Source organism: Zingiber officinale, chromosome 2A (genome assembly GCF_018446385.1).
Source record: "Zingiber officinale cultivar Zhangliang chromosome 2A, Zo_v1.1, whole genome shotgun sequence".
NCBI classification, from domain to species: domain Eukaryota; kingdom Viridiplantae; phylum Streptophyta; class Magnoliopsida; order Zingiberales; family Zingiberaceae; genus Zingiber; species Zingiber officinale.
In genome coordinates this window covers 94135301-94161387 of record NC_055988.1, presented here as the reverse complement: position 1 = coordinate 94161387, position 26087 = coordinate 94135301, and the positions used below count along the sequence as shown (strand labels likewise).

Sequence of the window (26087 nt, the reverse complement as noted above, 5' to 3'; positions counted from 1 at the left end):
TTTGTAATCCAATTATTTATGTGTTATGGAAATACATTAGGTTTGTGAAATGAAATATGAAAATTGTTAATTGATTTAATTTGAGCATTTGATTTGGAATTCTATAAGTACAATAGAAAATAGGTTATTTTTTGTAAAATTGGTAATTCAATAATAGTAGCGGTTTTAACCGTTCCTATAACTAGACTTCTAGAACCGGTTATAACCGCTTCTAAAGGGCAGTTTTCTAGATTGGAAAATTCTATAGAGGCGACCATTAACCGCTTCTGTAGGTATCCATCAGGATCAGTCATTAACCACTTCTATAGGTATTTATCAAGATCGGTTATTAACCGCTTCTATAGGTATGCATCAGGATCGGTCATTAACCGCTTCTATAGGTATCCATCAAGATCGATCATAAGCCGCTTCTATAGGTACCCATTAGAATCGGCTCTTAGTCATGAACCATCGGTCAGCTTTACCGCATCTGTTGGCTTTAGTGTCGCTAATATCCGCAACGGTTTTTAACCGGTGCAATAGATTTAGTAGCGGTTGAAAACCGTTGCTATAGGTGTCTTAAAACCGCTTCTAAAAGTTTATTTTTTTGTAGTGACAACGATTTTTAAAAAGCGTTGTCTATTAGTATTTTTTTTTGTGTCAACGATAATAATTTTTAAAAATCATTATTTATTATCAAGTTCTCATCTAAATATGGGATGATATGAACTGTTGGATCAAATAAAGAGTAGAAAAAACTTAGATTTCACTCAACATCCACCTATCTCCCAAGCCCCTCTCACCCGAAACTCATCTCACACCCTCTCCTTCCAACTTTGTGACGGGATCTCCTCTAGGGTTTGCACGGATCTGGGAAGATCATTATCGCTCGCGCCCTCTCCTCTGCTCTCCCTGCCTCTCTATACGCCTTCTTCATCACCCTCTCCGTTGTTTCCTCTAGCGTATGAGAGCTCCGTGAGGCTATCGACGACTTCGACCATACTTGATCCCATGGCCGTCGCACTGTCCTCTTTGTCGATGAGATCCACCAGTTCTCCAAGTCCCAGCAAGACTCCTTCCTCCCCGCCATCGAAAATGGTTCCATCATTCTCATTGGTGCCACCACCGAGAGAACCCTAATCTCATTTTCCAATTGCCTGAAATTTTCTCGCCAACGACGCCATCACAGCCTCGGAAGCTCGCGTCCATGTGAGCTCTGCCGTTCGTGGGTTCACGAGTGTTACTGCCTACCGCTTGTAGCCTCGCGAGTGTTGCTGCCTACCGCTCGCGAGTGTTGCGCCTGCTGCTCGCGATGGACAAATTTCTATGGAGGCTTTCATGCTATCTTTAGGATCCGTGGTATTCCCAATTTTGGATGTGCTACGTAGTATCTTTGATACACAAAACTTTTTTTCTGCCTTACTTTTAATAGAACTAAAGTCATAATTTGGTTACTGCACGTCATATGATTCTTCTTGATCTTTGGTGGAATCCAACTATTGAAGAGCAAGCCATTGACCGAGTGCATCAAATTGGACAAACCCATCCAGTGAAGGTGCCACGAATAACTATAAAAGATATAGTTGAAGATCGTATATTGGCTCTTCAGGTATGTTGTCTGCACATTGCTTGTTTCTGGAATCCTTGAAGTAAAAGCATCATAGGCTATTTAGACTCATAATTACCTAGCTAATCTGTGGACCTTGTGAGTTAGTAAGTCTGAGATCGCAAATTCCCTACTCTAATTATCATTTGCTGCTTTGCTAAAATGCTGGATATTTTTTATGCTAGCAGTTACTTATCTTTCACCAATGTGTTATTTTCTATATTAACATTAGAACTATCATCATCGAACTGTGGCAGTTAAATTCATGCATTGAGAACATGTAGGTGTGTATTGTCAAAGACTCTTTGCCAAATGTAGGTGTGTATTGTCATCCTTCCAATACTAAAACAATGTTAATCTTCCAGTTGAAAAGTAGATTATTATACACATCTACACAGAGAACTGTAACTAGCTAAAAGGTTGATGGTTTTTTGGACAGTGAACTGTAATAATGTTTTTTTTTTCAATTGGAAGTCTCAACTCATTAATTAGATTTTGTTTCCAGTAGGTTCACCTTCATGCAATGCTCTCTCTTGTTGGTACTTGCCGTTATGATAGCTCTTTAGGTGATTGATTTATCTCACTTTCATTAAAAAAAAAAAATCAAGTTTTCTGTATCACTGAGAATTCTTTTTCATCATCATCCAACTTCACCATTAGGACTCTTGACCAAATGATTTATCAATCTACTTAAACATGCACAAGATGGCACCCTTGACTTGAATAAAGTTGTAGAAACACTTGAGGTGAAGTAAATGTAACGCCCAAAAATTCTCAAACTTGCATTAGAATTATTCTATGATTTTTCTAGAATTTTTAGATATTTTTCCGGAATTTTCCGAGTAGCGGAAGTAGCAAAAGTAATTAGATAAGCAAAATGGTTTAAGCGGGAATCGAACCCGGGACCTCTCGGGTCCGCTAAACCTTTAGTTAGCCTTAGTAACCGGTGAACCCAGCAGGGCCGTGCTGAAAGAAAGAGGAACCAATTATATTTATATTAGAGTTGGGTTCAATAATCCACTTAATATAAATTAAGAACTTAAGTTGGGTTTGGTTTAATTTGGTTCGGCAGCCCTCTCCTCACAAAACCTCACGCCACTTTCTTTCTCCAAACCCTCACGCTGAACACCTCTCTTCTCTTCCTCCTTCTCTCGGCGCCACACCAAGAAGACCTAGGGTTCTCTCCCTAGGGCCCCAAGGTCACTTTCCAGCGACGATTTCAGCACACGGACGTTCCCCTCCGCGAGTAGAACACGTGGACGCGAGCGAATCGTCGAGAAGTCATCTCCACCGGAATTTCTAGCGATTAGATTTGTAAGAAATCTAGCACACAAAGTAAGAAACCCCTCACCTGCAGTATAATAGCTTCCGTTTGAGTTTTTATGCTTTAGTTAGGATGTATGCAGATTTTTATCGATATCTAGGGTGTATTTAACTCTCTTCACAGATTAGGGATTTAGTTGAGCACCTCTAGATGGGCCGGGCACGTCTTCCCTCTTCAGATAGGAGGTTAGACGTTGTCGGGTGCCTAGAGGTGGTCTCCCTAATGGGGGAGAAGAGTTAGAGCATCCTAGGGGCTCGATTAAATGTCTAGCTCAGTAATAGACAGTTTAAAGAACTTATTAAATGCACTAGAAGCATTTAAAACAGCAAGTTAGTTTATTTCAACTTATGTAGGACTACAGTCCAATGGGTAGGCTCCCACAGTTGCCTCTAGGTTCAGACAACCTAGTTCTAGGTTCAGATAACCTAGATTCAGCAAAATAAGTATATAGCATTCAGTATTTTACTTTCAGCAGTGGCACTGTACTGGATTAGATATCCACTGGGCTGGACTCCCATAGTCGTCCCTAGGTTTAGCTAACCTAGTAAACCCTACTAGATTCGGAACTTGCAATCCCGGGTTTGGATAGGGATGCGCGCATAGTAAGTACAGTTGCCAGGGCCCATCAGCAACATGTTTAGTATTTTCACTTATTATATGTATAGCTTTTCAAATTCACAATCAGTTATGTGAGTTCAGCTTAGTTTCAGTACCAGCTCAGTTAGTTTAGTACAGATCATGATCAGTTTAGTTCAGTTCCATGATTTGTTTTCAGTTTCAGTTTTCATGCTCAGCTCTATTTCCGCACAGCATATAGACAGCAGAAACTGTAGCGACCGGCCTTACAGCCAGTACCCAGAAGGTGGGTCGTTACAGAGTGGTATCAGAGCAGTGTTCCATACTTCCTACACACACATCAACATTGTACCTGCAGCTTCCAAGTAAGAATACCTCTACTCTCTTTATTGTTCGTGCTTTCTAGTTACAGTTCATGTTTATATGCCTACTGCTTGTTAGTATGCGATAGTTTTTAAACATGATATCAGTAGTTATATAACTGTGATTACATTAGTTATGTTATGTTCTCTATGTCTTTAGAAATGGCACGAGGACGCCCAGCTAGAAGGGCACTAGCTACTGAGCCCCAGTTCAGTGCCTCCTCCGGACCTTACAACATTAGTGGCTCAGTTACAGTAGCAACTTGCTGAACAGCAACAGGAAATAGTCACCTTAAAGGCTAATCAGCAGAATACCCCCACAGTCACCCCGAAACCGAATTTGACGACTCCGGTAGTCTTAGAGGTTCCACCAGCTCAGCCTACAGCACCAGCACCAGCACCAGCACCAGCAGCCCCAGCAGCTGAGCCAAGAAAGGAAGCCTATCTGATCCAGTGGTAGCGAGTCAAGCCAGAGAACTTCTCAGGCACTAGTGAACCATGGGATGCACAAGCCTGATTCAAAACACTAGAGAGCACGATGGAGCTTCTGGACTGGCCAGAACACGAGAAGGTGAAGTGTGCCTCCTTCTGCCTGATAGGAGACGCACGCATGTGGTGGGAAAGAATCAGAACGAAGCGCCCAGTGAACCAGATGTTATGGGCTGACTTCGAGAAGGAATTCTTCGAGGAGTTCTTTCACATACGGGTTACCAACCGTCACTACGACGAGTTCACTGAGTTTCGTCAGGGCAACCTTTCAGTTGAGGAAGTCGTGAAGAAATTCAACAGGTTGGCTCGTCTATGCCCGGAGCTAGTCAGCACAGAGAAGGAACGAATCCGGTTGATGCTCAAGATGCTGAGGCCAGAGATAGCAGTGAACGTGGCTGGTGGCATACATAGGCCACAAACCACAGAGGAGTTAGTGAGCAGTGCCTTGACCACAGAGCACTACCAGAACAACATAAAGCAGCAGAAGCAAGCCTCCTCAGAGTCCAAAGGCCAAGGAAACTCTCACACTCAAAAACAGCAAGGCCACAGCTCTAACTGGAAAGGGAACTCCAATAGCAAGCGCAAATCAGGGAGTGACCCAAAAGGAGGACCATCTAGCAAGCGACCCAGCTATCCAAAGTGTGCTACTTGTGGGAAATTCCACCCAGGGGTTTGTCGCAAGGGCACACGAGGATGCTTTGAATGTGGACAAGAAGGGCACATGGCCAAGCAGTGCCCAAACAAGACCGGTCTTCCTCAGCCACAGCAGATTCAGTATGCAGGCCAGCCAGCTCAGTTGTATCAGATGCAGGCCGCTCTAGAAGGTCCACTTATCAGCCAGGGCAGATTAGAAGCCCCTCCAGCTATGGCGAATGCGAGGATCTACTCACTCACCAGAGAGGACGTAGCCAATGCCTCGACAGTTGTCATAGGTCAGATTAGCATTTTACAGTATAGTGCTACTATTCTATTTGATACTGGGGCAACCCATTCATATATAGCCAGGATGTTCGCCGAAAAATTAGAAATACCCTCAGAGGTACTCAGTGGATAGTTTTTGACGGCACTACCTTCAGGAGAGATCATGACATCCACGCACTGGCTTAGAGCAGTGCCGGTCATCATAGCAGGCAGAGAGCTCTTTTGTGATCTGATAGTGCTAGAAATGACCGACTATGATGTTATCTTTGGAATGGACTTTCTGAACAGATACGGTGCTACCATAGAGTGCCGTAAACAGAAAGTTATCTTCCAACCTGAAGCGGCAGTGCAATTTGAATACAGCGGGGAACCAAAGAGAAAGGCCAAGAAGTTTCTCTCAGCTATGAAAGCACAGAAGCTACTGGATTCAGGATGTACAGGATTCCTAGCACACGTAGTCAACGCCAGTCAGGACAAGAACCAATAGCTAGCAGAGGTTCGAGTCGTATGTGACTACCCAGCAGTCTTCCCTGAAGAGTTACCAGGCTTAGCACCAGACAGGGAGATTGACTTTGAGATAGAGCTCATTCCCGGTACAAATCCTATCTCCAAAGCGCCTTATTGCATGGCTCCAGCAGAACTGAAGGAACTTCAGGAGCAACTACAGGAGCTGCTTGACAAGGGTTTCATACGCCCGAGTCACTCACCATGGGGAGCGCCTGTATTGTTCATGAAGAAGAAGGATGGAAGCATGCGACTGTGCATAGACTACAGATCACTGAACCAAGTCACAATCAAGAACAAGTATCCCCTTCCCAGAATCGATGACCTGTTCGACCAGCTGAAGGGGGCAGCAGTGTTCTCTAAGATAAATCTCAGATCAGGTTATCATCAGGTGAAGGTTAAAGAAGGGGATATACCCAAGACAACATTCAGAACCAGATACGGACACTACGAGTTCGTAGTCATGCTCTTTGGTGTGACCAATGCTCCAGCTACATTCATGGATCTCATGAACAGAGTATTCAGAGAGTATTTAGATAAGTTTGTTATTGTGTTTATCGATGACATTCTTATCTATTCAGGAACTCAGGAAGAACATTCAGAGCACCTGAAACTAGTATTGCAGACCCTTCAGCAGCACCAGCTATACGCCAAGTTCACGAAATGTGAATTTTGGTTAGATCAGGTGTCCTTCCTGGGTCACATCATCTCAAAGGAGGGTATCATGGTAGACCCCAGTAAGATAGAAGCTGTGAGCAATTGGAAGAGACCCAAGAACGCTAGCGAGATCAGAAGCTTTCTGGGATTAGCAGGCTATTACAGAAAATTCGTAGAAGACTTCTCCAGGATAGCCTCCCCACTGACAGCTCTTACCAGAAAGAACAGAAAGTATCAGTGGACAGAGAACTGTGAGGACAGCTTCAGCGAGCTAAAAAGGAGATTGACCAGTGCTCCCATTTTGGCTCTACCAGACAACACCAGCAGCTTTGACATCTATAGTGATGCCTCTAAGTTGGGACTAGGAGCAGTACTGATGCAAAACGGCAAGGTGATCGCCTATGCCTCTAGACAACTCAAGGATTATGAGAAGAATTATCCTACTCATGACCTTGAGCTTGCAGCAGTAGTGTTCGCTCTCAAAATTTGGAGACATTACTTATATGGAGCTCAGTGCAGAGTGTATACAGATCATCAGAGTCTGAAGTACTTCTTCACTCAGAAGGATCTGAACATGCGACAGCGCAGATGACTTGAGTTGGTCAAAGACTACGATATAGACATCCTCTACCATCCAGGGAAAGCCAATAAGGTAGCCGACGCACTTAGCAGAAAATCCAGTGCTACCTTATTATCTCTTACAGCCATGTCACCGCCCCTACAGAAGGAGATCGTAGATTTCGGTCTCGAGCTCATCGTTGGACAGCTCTCTACTATGACCTTAGAGTCTACCTTGCTTGGTGATATTCAGTCAGCTTAGGAGCAGGACCCTGAAATTCAGAAAATCAAGCAAGGGCTAGCAGAATCAGAAAGTAGAGAATTTAGAGTGTCCGATAGAGGGGTGTTGTATTTTGGTGACAGACTCTGTGTTCCAGATCAGGAGGAACTACGGAGACAAATTTTAGATGAGGCTCACAAGACTCCCTATGCGATGCATCCAGGTTCCACCAAAATGTATCAAGACCTGAAGAAACGTTTTTGGTGGCCCGGGATAAAGCGAGACATCCCAGATATGTTAGCATCTGCCTCACCTGTCAGAGGGTCAAGGCAGAACATCAGCGACCAGGAGGAGTTCTGCAGCCTATACAGATTCCAGAATGGAAGTGGGAGGATATCTCTATGGACTTCATAGTGGGACTACCCAGAACCACGAATGGTTTGGATGCCATTTGGGTAATAGTCGACAGGTTGACTAAATCAGCCCACTTTTTAGCTATCAAGATATCCTACTCCATGGAGAAGCTAGCTCAGTTGTATCTCCAGGAGATCGTCAGACTTCATGGAGTCCCACGTACCATTATTTCGCAGAGACAAGAGATTTACATCACACTCGGGAGTGTGTACAACAAGATTGGGCACGGTTAAAGTTCAAGACAAGATTCCATCCGCATGATGGTCGACAGAGCGAGTAAACCGGTACTCAAGATATGCTCCAGCGTGCCCTAGATTTCAAGGAAGTTGGTGCAAATATCCGAGCTTAGCAGAATTTGCATACAACAATAGCTATCGTGCCACTATCGGCATGGCACCCACGAGGCTCTCTATGGGCGGAGGTGTAGATCTCCAATCTGGTATGAGAGTGGTGAATGGAAGGAACTAGAGCTGACAGATCTAGTAGCAGATACCATAGCAGTACAACAGATCCACCAGAGGATAGAGACTGTTCGAGCCGCCAGAAAAGCTATGCTGATACACAACGCAGACCCTTAGAGTTTTCAGTGTTCCTCAGGGTAGCTCCCATGAAGGGGGTAATGCGTTTTGGGAAGAAGGGCAAGCTAAGTCCCAGATATGTGGGACCATACCTTATTAGCAGAAGAGTGGGCAAGGTAGCATATGAGCTAGAGCTACCCCAGGAAATGTCAGCTGTCCACAACGTATTTCATGTCTCTATGCTGAAGAAGCATATCCCAGATGCCACCCAGGTGATTGAGCCCCAGTCGGTACAAGTCCGCGAAGACCTTAGTTATGACAGTCGGCCTATTCAGATAATAGACCGAGCAGCTAAGACATTGCGGAACAAGGAAGTACCGTTAGTAAAAGTCATTTGGCAAAGTCACACAGCAGCAGAGGCAACTTGGGAGACAGAAGCCAGCATGAGACAGAAGTACCTAGAATTGTTCTAAGTTCGAGGACGAACTTTTTATAAGGTATAGGGGATTGTAATACCCGAAAATTCTCAAACTTGCATTAGAATTATTCTATGATTTTTCTGGAATTTTTAGATATTTTTCTGGAATTTTCCGAGTAGCGGAAGTAGCAAAAGTAATTAGATAAGCAAAATGGTTTAAGCGGGAATCGAACCCGGGACCTCTCGGGTCCGCTAAACCTTTAGTTAGCCTTAGTAACCGGTGAACCCAGCAGGGCCGTGCTGAAAGAAAGAGGAACCAATTATATTTATATTAGAGTTGGGTTCAATAATCCACTTAATATAAATTAAGAACTTAAGTTGGGTTTGGTTTAATTTGGTTCGGCAGCCCTCTCCTCACAAAACCTCACGCCACTTTCTTTCTCCAAACCCTCACACCGAACACCTCTCTTCTCTTCCTCCTTCTCTCGGCGCCACACCAAGAAGACCTAGGGTTCTCTCCCTAGGGCCCCAAGGTCACTTTTCGGCGACGATTTCAGCACAAGGACGTTCCCCTCCGCGAGTAGAGCACGTGGACGCGAGCGAATCGTCGAGAAGTCGTCTCCACCGAAATTTCTAGCGATTAGATTTGTAAGAAATCTAGCACACAAGGTAAGAAACCCCTCACCTGCAGTATAATAGCTTCCGTTTGAGTTTTTATGCTTTAGTTAGGATGTATGCGGATTTTTATCGATATCTAGGGTGTATTTAACTCTCTTCGCAGATTAGGGATTTAGTTGAGCACCTCTAGATGGGCCGGGCATGTCTTCCCTCTTCAGATAGGAGGTTAGACATTGTCGGGTGCCTAGAGGTGGTCTCCCTAATGGGGGAGAAGAGTTAGAGCATCCTAGGGGCTCGATTAAATGTCTAGCTCAGTAATAGACAGTTTAAAGAACTTATTAAATGCACTAGAAGCATTTAAAACAGCAAGTTAGTTTATTTCAACTTATGTAGGACTATAGTCCAATGGGTAGGCTCCCACAGTTGCCTCTAGGTTCAGAGAACCTAGTTCTAGGTTCAGATAACCTAGATTCAGCAAAATAAGTATATAGCATTCAGTATTTTACTTTCAGCAGTGCCACTGTACTGGATTAGATATCCACTGGGCTGGACTCCCATAGTCGTCCCTAGGTTTAGCTAACCTAGTAAACCCTACTAGATTCGGAACTTGCAATCCCGGGTTTGGATAGGGATGCACGCATAGTAAGTACAGTTGCCAGGGCCCATCAGCAGCATGTTTAGTATTTTCACTTATTATATGTATAGCTTTTCAAATTCACAATCAGTTATGTGAGTTCAGCTTAGTTTCAGTACCAGCTCAGTTAGTTTAGTACAGATCATGATCAGTTTAGTTCAGTTCCATGATTTGTTTTCAGTTTCAGTTTTCATGCTCAGCTCTATTTTCGCACAGCATATAGACAGCAGAAACTGTAGCGACTGGCCTTACAGCCAGTACCCAGAAGGTGGGTCGTTACAGTAAATGTTGTCTAATTTGAATAATTCTTCTTATTTTATACATAATTAGACTTTTACATGTAGGTATAAAAGAGGCAGATCTATGGCATCACTAATGTGCTTGAAGGGATAGGATTGATAGAAAGGAATCTCAAAAACAAGATTCATTGGACGTAAATTTCATTTTCCTCTATGAATCTTATTATTTTCTGTGCTCAAAATATTTATTATTTCAATATGAAGAAATTTTCATTAGATGCATTACAGGGGCTTAGATGATGCAATGACAGGAGAGGTTAAAAATGATATGCCAACACTGTAGGTATGACTCATCATTGCTTTCTTGGCAGAATCAAATAAACCCATTTTAAATCTTCATGTTTCGAGTAAGTTGTTGTTAAATTTTTTACTGATATATAAGATCATCAAAGTTTGCCTAATATTTTCATCTCTTCAGACAGAAGTTGAAAACCTAGCCTCGTAAGAATGGCAGTTGGATGAGTGCATCAGGTTTGGTTCCAATACTAAATGTAGCTTCTATCTACTGATGCCTAACATGCTACAATATGCATAGTGTGCTGAAATGTTCTAGTTTTTATAGGAAAAATGCAAGAAAGCATGAGTGTGCTCACTGAAGAAGAAAGTAATCAAAAGTATGTTATTTTTTTCTTGCATTTGCCCACATATGTTGCTAACATCTACAAATGAAAATAATGTTCGGTTACATGTAAAATTTCAGGCTGCTTTACTTGATCGAAGATGACATCAAAAGACTACCCTACTTTCAGGTTTTTTACATGTTTCCCTTGTTTATTTTAAAAATAAATATTAAATTTTGGATGTTAGTAAAGATTACAGGAGCAACAACTATATGCTATGTGGCACTGCATTTGAACCTCAGGGGTGTGACTGAGAAGTACTTCGACGAAGAACTATCAAGAAAGCTTTAAGCGAGAAGATGGTTAAAGTCAATGAGTAAAGAACATTCAAGTCAAGAGGATAAGTAACATCTATCAAGATCTTTTAAGTTCATGCAATAAGTTGTAATCAATAGGAGTAGTTTTAAGTATCTCCTAATTAAAATTTCTTTGTATACGAGTAATTATGTTTATTATAGAAGTGTAAGAATGATAATTTGTATATCTATCTTGGTTGTTTATTTAATAATATGTTGTTGATTGAAGTAGATTTATTTTCATTTATTTTTTTTTTGTCTTTGGTATTAAAAGATAATAGTTTAAAACCTCTTGCCCTTTGCTGAAAAAGACAACACTTTTTTATACATTGTGAAAGCGTTGTCTTTGCTAAAAAAGATAACACTTTTTATGCAGTGTCTTTATAAAACACGACAACGCTTTTAAAGCGTTGCAAAAGAGTTGTCTTTGCTATAAACGACAACGCTTTTAAAGGGTTGTCTTTGCTATAAACGACAACGCTTTTAAAGGGTTGTCTTTGCTATAAACGACAACGCTTTTAAAGCGTTGTCTTTGAGCAGACTTTTAACAACAGTGCTTTTAACAACTCTTTTTTAGTCACATAGACAACGCTTTTAAAGCGTTGTCTATCAGCATTTTTCTTGTAGTGACCGGATCACTTTCCAACCCTATGTTAAAATCATGCTCTTAGAGATTAACATAATCACTAAAAGTTGTGGTTCTATGTTCCCTCATGGTTTGCCTTAATGACACTTGTCATCAATATGAGGCAATACCTCAATTTGAGTGGTAGGTTCCTCCAATTGTATTGGAGATGATACGGAAATATCTTGATTCACTACTCCCATTAGATGTGTAATATTCATAATGTGCGACATGGAAATTATACCGTTACTGATTGCACTAATGCTGACCATAGGAGGATTGTTAATACTTTCTTCAAAAGATACTTCCCTAATCTTATTACTCCAATTATTCTTAATAAATTTGACATTTTTTATTTCAAAGAAGGATCTATTAGAGGGATCATTAAATTTATACCCCCTTAATTTCTCAGAGTAACCTACAAAATTGTAGCTAAATGTTCCTGAGTCCAATTTCCTTTCATTAGGCTTGTAAGACCTAACATCAGCTGGACAACCCCGGACATGTAAATACCTAATGCTAGGCTGTCTACTTGTCCATATCTCAAATGGGATTTTAGTTATTGCATTATTAGATACTCTATTGAGTAGGTAAGCTGCAGTCTTGAATGCCTCATCCTATAAAGACTCTAGTAGATAAGTGAAAGCTCACATACTTCTCACTATGACTTTTATGGTATAATTACATTGCTCAGCTATACCATTCTGACTGGGTGTACCAGACATTGTATATTGAGGCACAATCCCACACTCAACAAGGTAGTTTGCAAAAGGTCCTAGACGTTGTTCATCTAATCCATCATATTAACCATAATCTTCACCTCCATAGTCAGATCAGACAACTTTAATTTTCTTACCTAGTTGAAGTTTAACTTTAATTTTTAAAATCTTGAACATGTCTAATGATTGCGACTTCTCATGAATAAAGTATAGATTGCCTAATAAGAGTAATTGCCCATAAAGCTAATAAAATATGTTTGATCATTCCAAGATGTAGGATCGGAAAGATGCTAGGGGGTGAGCAACGTTCATTGATAAAAATTATGAGCAAATTAAAAATAAGTACGCAGTGAAAGAATAAAAAAATAATGCTAACAAACCAAGTTTTACTTGGTTCAGAGCCTTTGACGATTCCTACTCCAAGGCCCGCACTCGTTAAGTGCTTTCGTTGGGCAATCACTATCAGTTCACAAAAAGTGTTACAAGAGTCGAATACAAGAACTCGAAATAAAGTTATTGACAAACAAGAAAGGAAACAAAATGCAGTCTCTCATTCTACGAACTTCAGAGTAAACTTTCGGTGTTATCGGAGCCTTTTTGAAGCAGCACACAAGAGAGAAACTTGTAGTAGTTGTTTTTCTTTAGCTCCTAGTTGAAGACCTTTATATAGGTCCATTCCGAGTGCCTGGAACTCCTCCGGGCACTTCGACCACGTGGCTTGATTAGTCGACACGCTCCACCTTAGCTTGTGGATGAATTTTGTGATTCGGGCGCCTGGACTGATTTCGGGTGCTCAGATTGCCAGGGCGCCCCAAGCACTCGCTCAGATTGCCATGGCATCCCAGGTACCCGCCCAGACAAGACTAGTTTGGGTGCCCAAACTCTGGCCGCACATACCCCTTTTTCAGCTCCTTTTCTGGCAAGAAAGGGTTAGTCCTGGGCAACAAAAATAGATTCATCCTGTAAAACAGAGTTAGTAAAACTCAACAGATAGGAGTAGTAATTATATCCCATCTCCTAGAGACCAGGATCTAGTCAAGATCTCAACTTAGGTTTCCCAAATGGACTTAAGTTGGATCGACGCCTACAGTTTCCTCAACAGGGAATATGTCCTCACTAGATCTCTCCTCCAGTTGCTTATCTTCACTTACTAACTACAGTCATATGATTTGCCTTTGACTCACTAGGTCTTTTTGCCAGTTGTTAGGTCTGCAGACCCAACTGGGCTTCGGCCAGTTGTCAGGTCCCGCGGACCCAACCGGACTTCCCGCTAGATATCGGGCCCTATGGACCTATCTAGAATTCCCACCAGCTATCAGGTCCCGCGGACCTATCAAGATTTCAGCCTGGTGTTAGGTCATTCAGACAAGTCAACTCTTGCACACTTGGTAGAAAGGTTAGACAAACAACACATCTAACTTTAACCTATTTGTTATACATCAAAACTAGATTATTAGTACAACCTGTACCAATAATCTCTCCCTTTTTGATGTAATGACACCTGAGTTAAAGTTAGAAAAAAATTCAATAAAGAAATAAAGTAAGCATTAAATATGAAATGTTTAAAGTGAGTTGATTTTTCTAACCTAATCCGTTATCCTTCCACTTTGACATACATAAAAAATGTAATAATTAAACACAAGTCAATGCAACCATGGACACACTAGAACAAGTTAGATGTTTTAAATAAAGGACATGACTCAAGTAGTTGTTCTAGTAACTGATTTGAAGCTAGTTTTTGAAAAAAACTATTAAAAAAATTCCAACTGTTCATAAAAGTTGACAACTTAATTTTCAAAATGTTTAAAACAAAAGTTACAAATAGTTCAACCAATTGTTTGACTAATGTTTGGAAATTTTTGAACAACTTAAATAAAATTTTAGCAAAACAAACTTTGCAAACTTAGTTTTTCAAGCAAATCTTCAAATAAGGTTTTTGAAAACAACCTTTGCAAATAGAAAATGCTATCTTTTGAAAGAATTTCTAAGTAAAGTTTTTTAAAAATTTCTAAGTAAATATTTGCAATGTAATTTCAAAGAATTTTTTTTTAATCAAAATTTTCAAAGTATTTTTAAAGAAGAATTTTTCTAAAAAATGCTTTCAAAAGTGAAACAGATAAACATACTTTTCAACATGATTTTGGAACAGTAAGTATTTTTCTAAATAAGTAATATTAAGACAATGATTTTTCAAAAAAAAGTTTTCAAATCTTGTCAAAGTCATTTTCAAAAAAAATGAAGAAGTAACTTTAATCAATTTTGAAAACATATATTTGTAAAGTAGAAGAGTAAATTTTTGAAAACCATTTTTCAAATAATTTCAAGGTAATTTTTCAAACATATACTTTTCAAAATAATTTTCTGAACCATTTAAAAGGTTTTTCAATGTATTTTTCAAAATATTCATAAGAGTTTTCATAGAATTTTTTTCAAGAATCCTTGTTTACTTTAAAAATATTTGAAACATTTTCAACCCTTCCTCCCCCTTAAGTTAGCACTCCCCTCTTAAGTTAACATTTTCCCTTAATTTGTACTAGGGTCTGGGTATGTTAAAATGTGTAACATATTTTCAAGGCCCTTCCTTAACGTAGCACCTTCTGATTATCTTTGTGAGGTATAAGAAGTTCTACCTAAGTGTTTAGGGGAATTAGAGTCAGGAATACTTATATTCAGCAAATATATTATTTACATAAGTATTTCTCCATACTTATTATAGTTATTCATTTAAGTTTGATTAATTATTTAAATTAATCATCAATCAATTATTCTTAAGACAATTAACCTTGAAGGGATGACTTCTTTTGTAACCTTAACTTGACCCCTAGACCTAGGATTAGCCCCATAGTTGTATGGAACTCTATGATAAGAAGACACATCTTTCTTGGCTTTATGTTTGTAAACCAAACCTCTCCTACCATTGGATGGTTCCTACCTATTTTGACCTAGGTTTGACTTCTTTGACCCTTTGACACTAATTGTCAAATTTCTAGGGTCCTCTCTAATTTTTCAAGTCTTAACCTCAAGACTTGATTTTCACTCCTTATGTTCTCAAATTTGATATTTCATTAACACCTTGAGTTATTTTCTTAGGCATGTATCTAAAATCCTCAGAGTTATTGCTTAAGTTATCACCTAGCCTCTTAGACTTAGATGTGGTAGTTTTAGCATGATATGTTATATATTTTTCTTTAACCCTATCATACTTTCTATTTTTATGATAAATAGTATTAAAATGATATAAACTAGATCTAGCCTATTTTTATCATGGGTCAAAGGTGTTGGTGCAATCGATCTCCAAGGTTTTAATGTTCGACAAATATGTTTAAGTATATTTAATGGAGCTTGATCATGGGAAGTCCTAGTCATGGCTAGGCAAGGGTGAGAAGTCAACTGAGTCTTGGAAAGTCCTAGTTGTAGGCTAGGCAAGGGAAATCTCGGTATATCGTAGAAGCCAGGTAGATAGGTCTGGAGGACCTGACCCCTGGGTAGCCGAATACTGAGGCAAGGGAAATCTTGGTATATCATGGAAGCCAGGTGGATAGGTTTGGAGGACTTGATCCCTGGGTAGCCAAATACTGAGTACTGGTGAGTGAAGCCAGGTTGAGAAAACTCTAGGGGGTGGTAACCTTAGGTAACGGGAAGTCTTGGAGGAGTGAACTCCAAGCAAGGTTGATCGATTGGTTTCTGGTCGATCGTGCACGGTCGACCGGACCAGCGGATCTCGGTAAATCTAGGTTTAGATTTACCATTATATTCTTATTACTATTATTACTGTTGGCTAATATAGTATTGTAGGAAAAGTCTTAGTGGATCAGGCAATCAGACATTGAGTAGGCAAAGTCCAAACATGTCTGGAGGACCATGTTTGGCAGGTAAGTTGAGGTAGACAACTGGAGGAGCGACAGTGAGGTCGGGTTCCTGAAAGGAACAACCTAAGGTCGCTGATCCAACTGAAGAAATCGGGAAGGTTTCTAAGTTGAGATCAAGACAGTTTTACTGTCTAATATTACTCATGCATTATATATATTACTGTGCTAACCTTTGTGTTGCAGGGAAACTTTATTTAATTCTGTGTTGTAGGTTCGACCGGATCGGTCGATCGAACGTAGGGATCAGTTGACCGAACCAAGTTGGCTCAGCATAGGCCAGCTCATCAGCACAGATCAGAAGCAAAAGGAAATAGAGCTGATCGGTCGACTGAACCCTTGGATCGGTCGACCTAACCCTTGGATCGGTCGATCGAACCAATCAACATTAATGCACAGTAAATGTGAATCTCAGCAAATCTCGACGAACAGGGAAGGAGCCTATTCGGTCGACCAAAAAATGGGATCGGTCGACCAAACCCTTAATGAGCAATTAATGCCAGAGATCAAGCCAGCGTCAGACTCCAGCCAGAAAGGAAGGAAGCTGGTTTGGTCGACCGAACAGAAGGATTGATCGACCGACCGAATGTCCATTACACCTATAAAAGAGGCTCGAGGTTTGAGGCTTGATGAATACTTTCTGATCGACTAAAGTTCTCTTCTGCAACCTGCTCGTGCTACAAGTCTTCATCAGCTCTGTAAGTCACTCCGCCCGATAGTGCCGACCAAAGCTTCAACTCCATTACTTGTCGGTATATTTTATTAGCTTGCATTGTAATTAACTTAAGAAAGATAGTAGGTTGTTACTATCTTGCTCATTTTGTACGTTTTGCTTCTTTCCGACGATTTCGAAAAGAAGGGTTATAGTGGATTGTCCATCGGTGTGATGAAGGATTGTGGGTCTTCGAGTAGGAGTCAACTTAGACTCTGAACGAAGTAAACAAGCTTGTCTTTCTTTTTATTTTCCATTGTGCACGACTCTGCTTTTAAATGAAAAGATAAGTTTTAAAAAGGTGCGATATTCACCCCTCCCTCTATCACACCCATTCGATCTATCAATTGGTATCAGAGCCTCGTTAGCTCTGAAATTACTTAACCATTTTTCAAAGCACTTTTAAAACTTTTTTTTTTTCATTTATTTATTTTTTGAATTTTCTTTCATTCACTTTTTTCCCGCACTACTAATCCCAAGATGAAAGTCTTGGAAATATTTTTCTTTTAATTCTTTGATTGTAAGAATGTCGATGTCATATCAAGAAGGGCGAAGTATCTACGACCCTCCACCGTACGATCAAGTCTACTTCAATTCCTAGAGGCAAATGATGGAATGCTTTGTTGGAAGCAACAATTTCGACAACTGGATCGCACTGAGACAACCTTCTAAAAAATCAGAAGCAAACACAAAGGTAATAGACATTTTAATTAGTATTTTGCCTAATAAATTTTTGTGTCAATTAGAAGATTACAAGAACGCATTTGAGATGTGGACCAAATTGATCGAGATTCATGAGACTCTGTCGAGGCTAGAAGATCAAGGTGAAAGTGAGTTCGAATCCGAGTCTAAATCCGGAGAGCTATCCTCAGAGCTAGATCTAGAAGAACAAGACCAAATCAACTTCATCGCACTAGTGGTTGAGGAAGAGGCTGATGGATTCGAACTTGAGTCAGAACATATGTCCAAACTCGAACCTAAGTCCGACCAAATTCTCGAGCCTGAATCCGAAATGGCAATGGTCAAGGGGGAGAATCCTAATGAGGATTCAGAAGGTAAAATTGTCAATTCTAAATTTAAGGTTCATATAATATGTTTTAAGTGCAATGAAAAAGGACACTATAAAAGTAAATGCCCGATGAATCAATCTGCACAACTGGAGGCAAAGGAGGAACCAATGGCTAAAGTCTGGAAAACGAAAGACCACATCGAATGTTTCAAGTGCAAAAAGATGGGATACTACAAATCTCAATGCCCAGAAACAAGATCCAAAGATCTAGGGGGAGCAATTAAGGTAAAACAATTTATGTTACATGAAAAATTGTACGCTTTAGATCCTTCTTGTTTGAATTGTACTATGAAATTGAAAATGTATGAAAATCCTACATTAACATTACTTAACAAAAATAATATAATTAAAAAAAACTTAATTAATTCAAATAAAACTAAAATTGATCAAATCAACCTAGACCTTAATCAAGGCCCAAATCTAGTTAATCAAAATTTATTTGTTCAAGATAATTTGAATTTAAATCAAAATAATAATTATCTAAAATTAATTAACAATAAGCAAAATTCAACTAAAAATAAGAAACTAAACCATAAATTAAATACAAAATCGAATTTTAGAAAACTAGAAAAACTAAATAATGTTTTAAAAAATAAAATTGATAAATTAGAAAACATTATTAATAATTTTATTAACTCACAAAATCTAGATTTAAGTTATAAATCAAAACCAAATCTAAAACAAAATTTTCACAAAACTAATTATAATCATATACCCTTTAATTATGAAACTAATCAATATTAATAATAATAACAAAGTAATAATAATAATAATAATAATAATATGACTTGTTTGAATTGTTTGACTTGCCATGATCATGCATACTTATATGATATATACCATGTCATGCATCTTTTCTTTATGTTGTTAGTTTAGAACGGCTAGTTAAAAAAGGTTTACCAAACCCTACAACATAGTATCGGAATGGATTGGGATGATAGTACGTCAAGGAAACCTTGTCGAAGGCATGTCTAGGCTGAATCTTGTGTATTCTACCTGGTGCGCTAGACTTAGTGGATCTGACCGAAACTACCCCGGTCAAACATGGGATAGTTAGACCAAAATTTAGTATTAAGTTTTTTGAGTGGAAACAGTTTGGAAAGTCTTCAGCAAGTGGTCCACCGTTGATACACAAGAAGGCCATACGCATCGCCACTGAACTGAAAACTTATCCTTAAGAAGTCTGCTTGTTTAATCCAAAGCTAAGTTTGAATCTAACATGAGTTTAATAATCTTTTTCAAATTTAACTAAAAATTTAATTAAAATAATTAAAAAAAACTTTAATTCAATTAAACCTAATTATAAATTTAATTTAAATGTAAAATAAAATGTAAAAACATAACTTAAAATCTAAAATTAATTACAACTTTAAATTAATCAAAATTTAATTCAAACTTCATTAAAACTCAAATTAAATTAATAAAACTAAAATAAAATAAATTTAATTTAAACTAAACTTAAACTTAAATTAAGTGTACTTTAAAAAGCAAAATAAAACAACTTTAAAATAAAACTAAATTAATTATTAATTGATTAACCCTAATCAATAACTAATTTACCTTAAGGACATAATTAATCTTTAATGACTTTAGCTTAATTAATCATTAACTTTACAATTTAACACTTAATTAATTATTAATGAATTTCAACTTGAAATTTTAACTTTAATCAACAAATAAAGTACTTTAAACTTAAACAAAATAAAAAATACTAAGTCTAAAATCTTTACCTAATTAATTCCTAAGAAACTAATTAAATTAATAATAATTCATAATCAATTAATCCATAACTATTAATTATGAAACTTATAATCAAACTTAATTGAAATAAGCAATAATTAATCTAACAATTATAAATCAAAATTTTAATTAAAAGTACATAATCATACTAAATTAAACTCAATTGAAACTAACCTTTAAATTAAGTTTAAATCAAACATTAATCTAACCATCAACCTATAACCATAACTACTAAAAACAATTCTTAACCTAATCAACTTAATTAATCCTTAATTAGCTAATTATCCTTAACAAATAACTTTAAAATTCCTAAACTAAACAATAATTTATAAATTCAAATAATGTTACCATTAATTAATCATAATAATTCTTTAATTTAACATAATTAAAGTTCTACTAAAACTCAATTTTAACTTAATTATAATGAAATTCACAATCAATAAAGTCATCTCATACAATTATAAGATTACCATACTTGAAAATTTAGAATGGGTGAGATGCTAAGAAAATTAAAATTTAAAATATTTTTAAAACATGTCTTGAAAGCTTATATATCTATTTTCTTAAGAAATATTTTCAAATTTTGATTGATGATTGATTGGGTGTATTATATATATAAATTATTGTAATTGTAACGTCCCAAATTTCCTCAATTAGAGTCCTAAAAGTAATTTAAAGATATTTAAAAATACTATAGAAATATTCTAGGGATTTTTAAAAATTTTTAGAGTATTTTTATGTAATTTTTGGAGGTCGTTTGGTATTTTTACTAAACGAAGGAAGTTTCGACAAAAAATGTCCAAGTCAAGAATTGAACCCATGACCTTTGACTCGGTCAAAACCCAGCTGACCAGGTGTGCAAACGAATTTTTCTATTTAGAAAAAGTAGAAAATTTATTTAAGATAGTTAACAGAATATTGGATTATAAAAGGGATAAGTTGATCTTGGATTTGTCTGTTTAGAAAAGGTAGCAAATTTATTTAAGATAGTTAACAGAATATTATAAAAGGGATAAGTTGATGTTGGATTTGTCTGTTTAGAAAAGATAGTGAATTTATTTAAGAAGTTAATGAAAATATTAAGTTATAAAAAGGGATAAGTTGATGCTCTGTTTTCCCGTGACTTAAACCATTCTCTCCTTCTCTTCTGCGTACGATGGCAGAGCTCGGGCAGAAAACGAAAGGGAGTTAGGGCATCATCTCTGACGGCCGGCCAAGGTCTTAGAAGCCCTTTTTGTTCGGTTGTGAGTCCAAGAAGCAAGTAAGTTCTTCTCACCTGCAGTAGGAGTAGTTTCGGACCTTTGTTCTTCTTGAATTCGAAGCATGAGGAGTGCTTATAGTGAAGATTTTAATTAAGTTTATAGGTGCAGATTTGACTTAAGCTTATAGTGAAGATTTTAATTAAGCTTATAGTGCATATTTTAATTAAGCTCATATGCAGATTTTTATGTAAGCTTATAGTGCAGATTTTAATTAAGCTTATAGAGCAGATTTTAATTAAGCTTATAGTGCAGATTTTAATTAAGCCTATAGTGCAGATTTTAATTAAGCTTATAGTGCAGATTTTTATGTAAGCTTATAGTACAGATTTTAATTAAGCTTATAGTGCAGATTTTAATTAAGCTTATAGTGCAGATTTTAATTAAGCTTATAGGTGCAGATTTTAATTAAGCTTATAGTGAAGATTTTAATTAAGCTTATAGTGCAGATTTTAATTAAGCTCATATGCAGATTTTTATGTAAGCTTATAGTGCAGATTTTAATTAAGCTTATAGAGCAGATTTTAATTAATCTTATAGTGCATATTTTAATTAAGCATATAGTGCAGATTTTAATTAAGCTTATAGTGCAGATTTTTATTTAAGCCTATAGTGCATATTTTAATTAAGCCTATAGTGCAGATTTTAATTAAGCTTATAGTGCAGAATTTAATTAAGCTTATAGTGCAGATTTTTAATTAAGTTTATAGTGCAGATTTTTGGTGGAACTTGTAGTGCAGATTTTTGGTGGAATTTATAGCGCAGATTTTTGGTGGAACTTGTAGTGCAGATTTTTGATGGAACTTATAGTGCAGTTTAAAAAAAAAGATTATAGTGCAGTTTGGTTAAGTATTATAGTGCAAAATTTATGTTTACATAGTATGCAGAAATAGTGTAGCATAGAATGCAGAATCTTGATTAGTATAGTATGCAGAATTTTGATTAGCATAGTATGCAGATTTTTGTTTATGCATTTCAAAGTTAGAATTTGTTTAAACATTTCAGTTTTTAAAGAAGCATTATTTTATTAGAGGTATTAACAAGTATAAGAAAGATAAAGAAAAGAAAGAAAAAGACCAAGGCCTTAAGTAGATCCCAAAGTCAAGACTTTAGGGATTTTGGCACATAAGGTGCTTATTAAAATGTCGAGACATTTAAAGAAGAAGTAATTAAGATATTTTACTTTGAAGAGGCTAGTACCCGACTTCCGAGGTTGTCGTTAAACAAATTCAGGTGTCCAATTCCGAGGTCTTGGTCCTGGTAGACCGAGGTCTGCTCTTTTAGGATTGGTGGCTCGCTACCCCAACTTATTAGGGAACGCGCATAAGATGGTACTACGCCTGGGCCCAAGAGAAGTTGATTATTATTTTGAAGTATTAAAGTATAAGTTTTAAACAAGTGAAATAAGATTCAGAAAGTGTTTAAAATTCAGCAAGATTATGCTAGCATGATTGAATAGATTTGTTTTACACGTTTAGTATTTCAGTATGTTTTTTTTTGTTTGTAGATGAGCATGAGTAGTTTTCCTTTTGAGCATTCAGCTTTTAGATTTCAGTATATTCACATGCATATTCGAGTTTTGTGAGTTAGATAGCGCTTACTAAGCAATTTTGCTTATAGATGCATTTTCCTCTTACTGCAGATAAAGGAAAGGAAAAGTTATAGCAAAGGAAGGCGACAAGGATGTGTGGATGGATGTGTTATGCCTGGACTATAGAAGCCTTGGGACCTAGCATAAGAATTTATTAAGATTGTCATTTATTAAGAATGTATTAGATGAGTCATTTAGTCTTCCACTGCTAGTTAATTGTATGTTTTGAGTTCTCCGAGAGTTTTAGGAATTTCTATCATCATGTGAACAAGGATAGTTAAGTAAAGTTAGTAGTCCAGTAGCGCTCCACCCTCACAGTCCAGTAGTGAGGAGGGTGGGGTGTTATGTAACGACCACCCTTCTTACTACTACTACTCTCTAAGGATGACCGTTACTTAACTACTAACTCTACTTAACCGGTATGATTAAAAATCACATGGAAACCCTACCGAAAAATTTCGGCAGAGTCTCCCCTGTTCCGGTGACCTTATTCAACAATACATGCAATATATACTCAGCCACAAGCGGCTGGAACACATATCAATCAACAACGCAGTATAATAAATCCAAAATAAAGAAAACAACACAAGAAATCATCACACAAGATTACAATTCTTCTACTACGTCCTAATCATGGCAAAATAACAGATACTATCTCAAATACTCCTAACATAGCAAAAGACAATAAAAACTAAACTAAAACTTCTTTCCTAGTCCCAAGGCTTCCATAGTCCTGGCATCACACATCCTTCGAACACCTCCTTGTCGCCTTCCTTTCTATATCTTTTCCTTTCCTGTATCTGCAGTAAGAGGAAGTGTAGTCTATAAGCAAAATTTGCTTAGTAAGCGCTATTTAACTCACAAAATCTCGATATGCATGTATATAAATAAAAACATGCTAAAACTGAATGCTAACATGTAAAGCTACTCATGCTCATACATAGCAAAGGGATCATACTAACTGAAATACTAAACATGTATAGCTAATCATGCTCATAAATAGCAAAGAACAGTAAACTAACTCATGCTCTTCTATTAGTAAAGAAACATACTGAAAGGCTAAACATGTAAGGCAAGTCTATACTATCATGCTTGCATAAAGAACTAAGCTTACTGAATTCTAAACACCTTCTGAATCTTATTTCACTTGTTTAAAGACTTATTCTTTAAATACTTTATACTTATGTAAAACTTGCTTTACTTGTTCAAAACTTATACTTATAATACTTCAAAATAATAATCAACTTCTCTTGGGCCCGACAACTGTGCTTTTACTTTTGTAACGACCCGACCCATTCGGCGACCCATTTGGCGGCCCATTTGGCGACCCTATGGTCGTCGACCGTCGACCGTCGGCCGTCGACCGTCGGCCGAGCCGTTACTACTAGGTTATTTAAATCTAGGGACGACTATGGGAGCCCAGCCCAAGGACAGAGAGTCTAGTACAGTGCCACTGATAAAAGTAAAATACTTGTTATCTTTTAATACTTCTATATAATGCCTCGACATTTTCTTTAGCACCTTGTGTGCCAAAATCCCTAAAGTCTTGACTTTGGGATCTACTTAAGGCCTTGGCCTTTTTCTTTCTTTTCTTTATCTTTCTTATATTTTTCTTAAACTCTTAAAAGAATATAAGCATGCTACAACAGGATTAAATCAAAGGAAAGAAAATCTGACTTCTATAAGCATGCTATATCAGAGACAAATCAAAAGAAAGCATATCTAACTTCTTCAAACATGCTACAACAGGTTTAATACAAAGGAAAACAATTCTGAAATCCTGAAATAAACAACATATATATAACTGCTCAGGTTAATCTAATAGCAAATGAAAACTAGAAAGTATACCCATGCATATCTCGTGGCAAAGGAAACTGATCATGCTCAACACATAGCAAACAAAACTAGGAATTAAATCAATACTGCTCTTGCTATAATCAATAACAAATGAAAACTAAAGAAACTGCTCATGTACATCTAGTAGTAAAGAAAACTACACATGCTTAACTAACAACAAATAGGAAGGTCTAAACAACATACTAGAATAAATCAAAAATCTGCAAAGCAAGCTCTGAAGCTAGTATAGGATTAATAGGCTGTTCTTGTTCATCATGTAGCACAAGAGGAATGGGTTGTTCTAACTAATTAAGGAAGCATAAGAAACTAAATCTGAAACTGAAATCTCATACTTATATAGAGCAATAGAATCCTCAAGCATGTTTCAGCAGTAATGTAATGAAAAGGGTAAAATCTTGAAACTACTCTTATCTCTAACAACTAATTCCAAACCTATATAGAACTTGTTCAAATCCAGTGCATCTCAAAACAAAACAGTAACTTGCTATCTGTCCAAAAAGGAAATAATCAACATCTAAAGCCAACACTTAAAACAAAACCAATTTGAATTCATGTTCTCTTTTAAAATCTACGGCAGCAAGCACGCATAAGAAAAGAAAACCATTGCTGCCTATCTTATGCTAAACTCAACAACATAATTGAAACCTGCTGGAATCTTACCCCTATAAGGCTTATTTCATCTCCAATTCTTAGCACAACAAAACTATAACCTGCTGAGATTAAAGTTCCATGTAAACATGTTCATAACCGAACCCTTCATAAGGCAACAGAAAAACCTTAGGGAAAAACATGCTGCGGCAGAAATTCAAGCAGAAAGAATTTCCTTGAACTCTTCTTAAACCCCTAATCAAACACGAAACCGAAAGGAAGAATTCACGGCAGCAAACATGAATTTCCAATCTTCACAGAAAATTCAGAAACAAGAAGGAATACGAATCCGGAACTATCCTACTGCAGGTGAGTAGCAACTTACCCCTTGTTTGCTTGGACTTATAACCGAGAGGAGGAAGGAGGTCTAGGGTTCGGGTGAAGCTTCAAACCTCGAGATTTCAACCCTTCCTCGTGCCCACGAGCTCTCTTCGACTAGGGAACATCGAATCTGTAAGGACCGGCCGGAAAAAGGCCTTCGCCGGCGCCGGAGAACAAAGCCCTAGCTTTTCTGTGGTTCCGCCGATCACCGTCGCGCGCGTGAGGGAGGAGGAGAAATTTGGTTTCGGCTAAAACCTAAGTTCTCCTTTTAATACTCTCATATTTCTGTTAACTAGTACCACTTAAATATATTTCAATATAGATTTAGTTAAGAAAAGTTCGACTGGTCTGTTGGTGGGTTGCGTTCTGCTTAAGGCCCGGCGCATTGGTTCGAATCCCGGTTGCAATCTATTTTCTTCCTATTATTTCTTGCTATTAACTTCTATTACTTAAATAAAATTCTTCCTTTACTTAATTAATTAATAATTGCTAGCCCAGTTGGTTAACCGGCTTTTAACCGAATCAAAGGTTTAGGCTTCGATTCCTCCACCGCACACTTTTTATTCCAATTTATTTTAAACGTTCTAACTATAGCTTAAATATATTTCACTTCCAAATACAATAGCAATGATCTCCAGCACAGTTGGTTAGGATGGTTTTGACCGAG

The 26087-nt window shown here is 37.6% G+C and overlaps 1 long non-coding RNA gene across 1 annotated transcript; it reads left to right on the top strand.

Moving 5' to 3' along the window:
• The first annotated feature begins 1323 nt into the window (after positions 1-1323).
• Positions 1324-11228, top strand: LOC122039809. Its single transcript, XR_006128388.1, has 6 exons — positions 1324-1588; positions 10143-10231; positions 10326-10380; positions 10516-10568; positions 10660-10711; positions 10798-11228. It is a non-coding gene; the product is annotated as an uncharacterized LOC122039809 (long non-coding RNA).
• The last annotated feature ends 14859 nt before the right edge of the window (positions 11229-26087 follow it).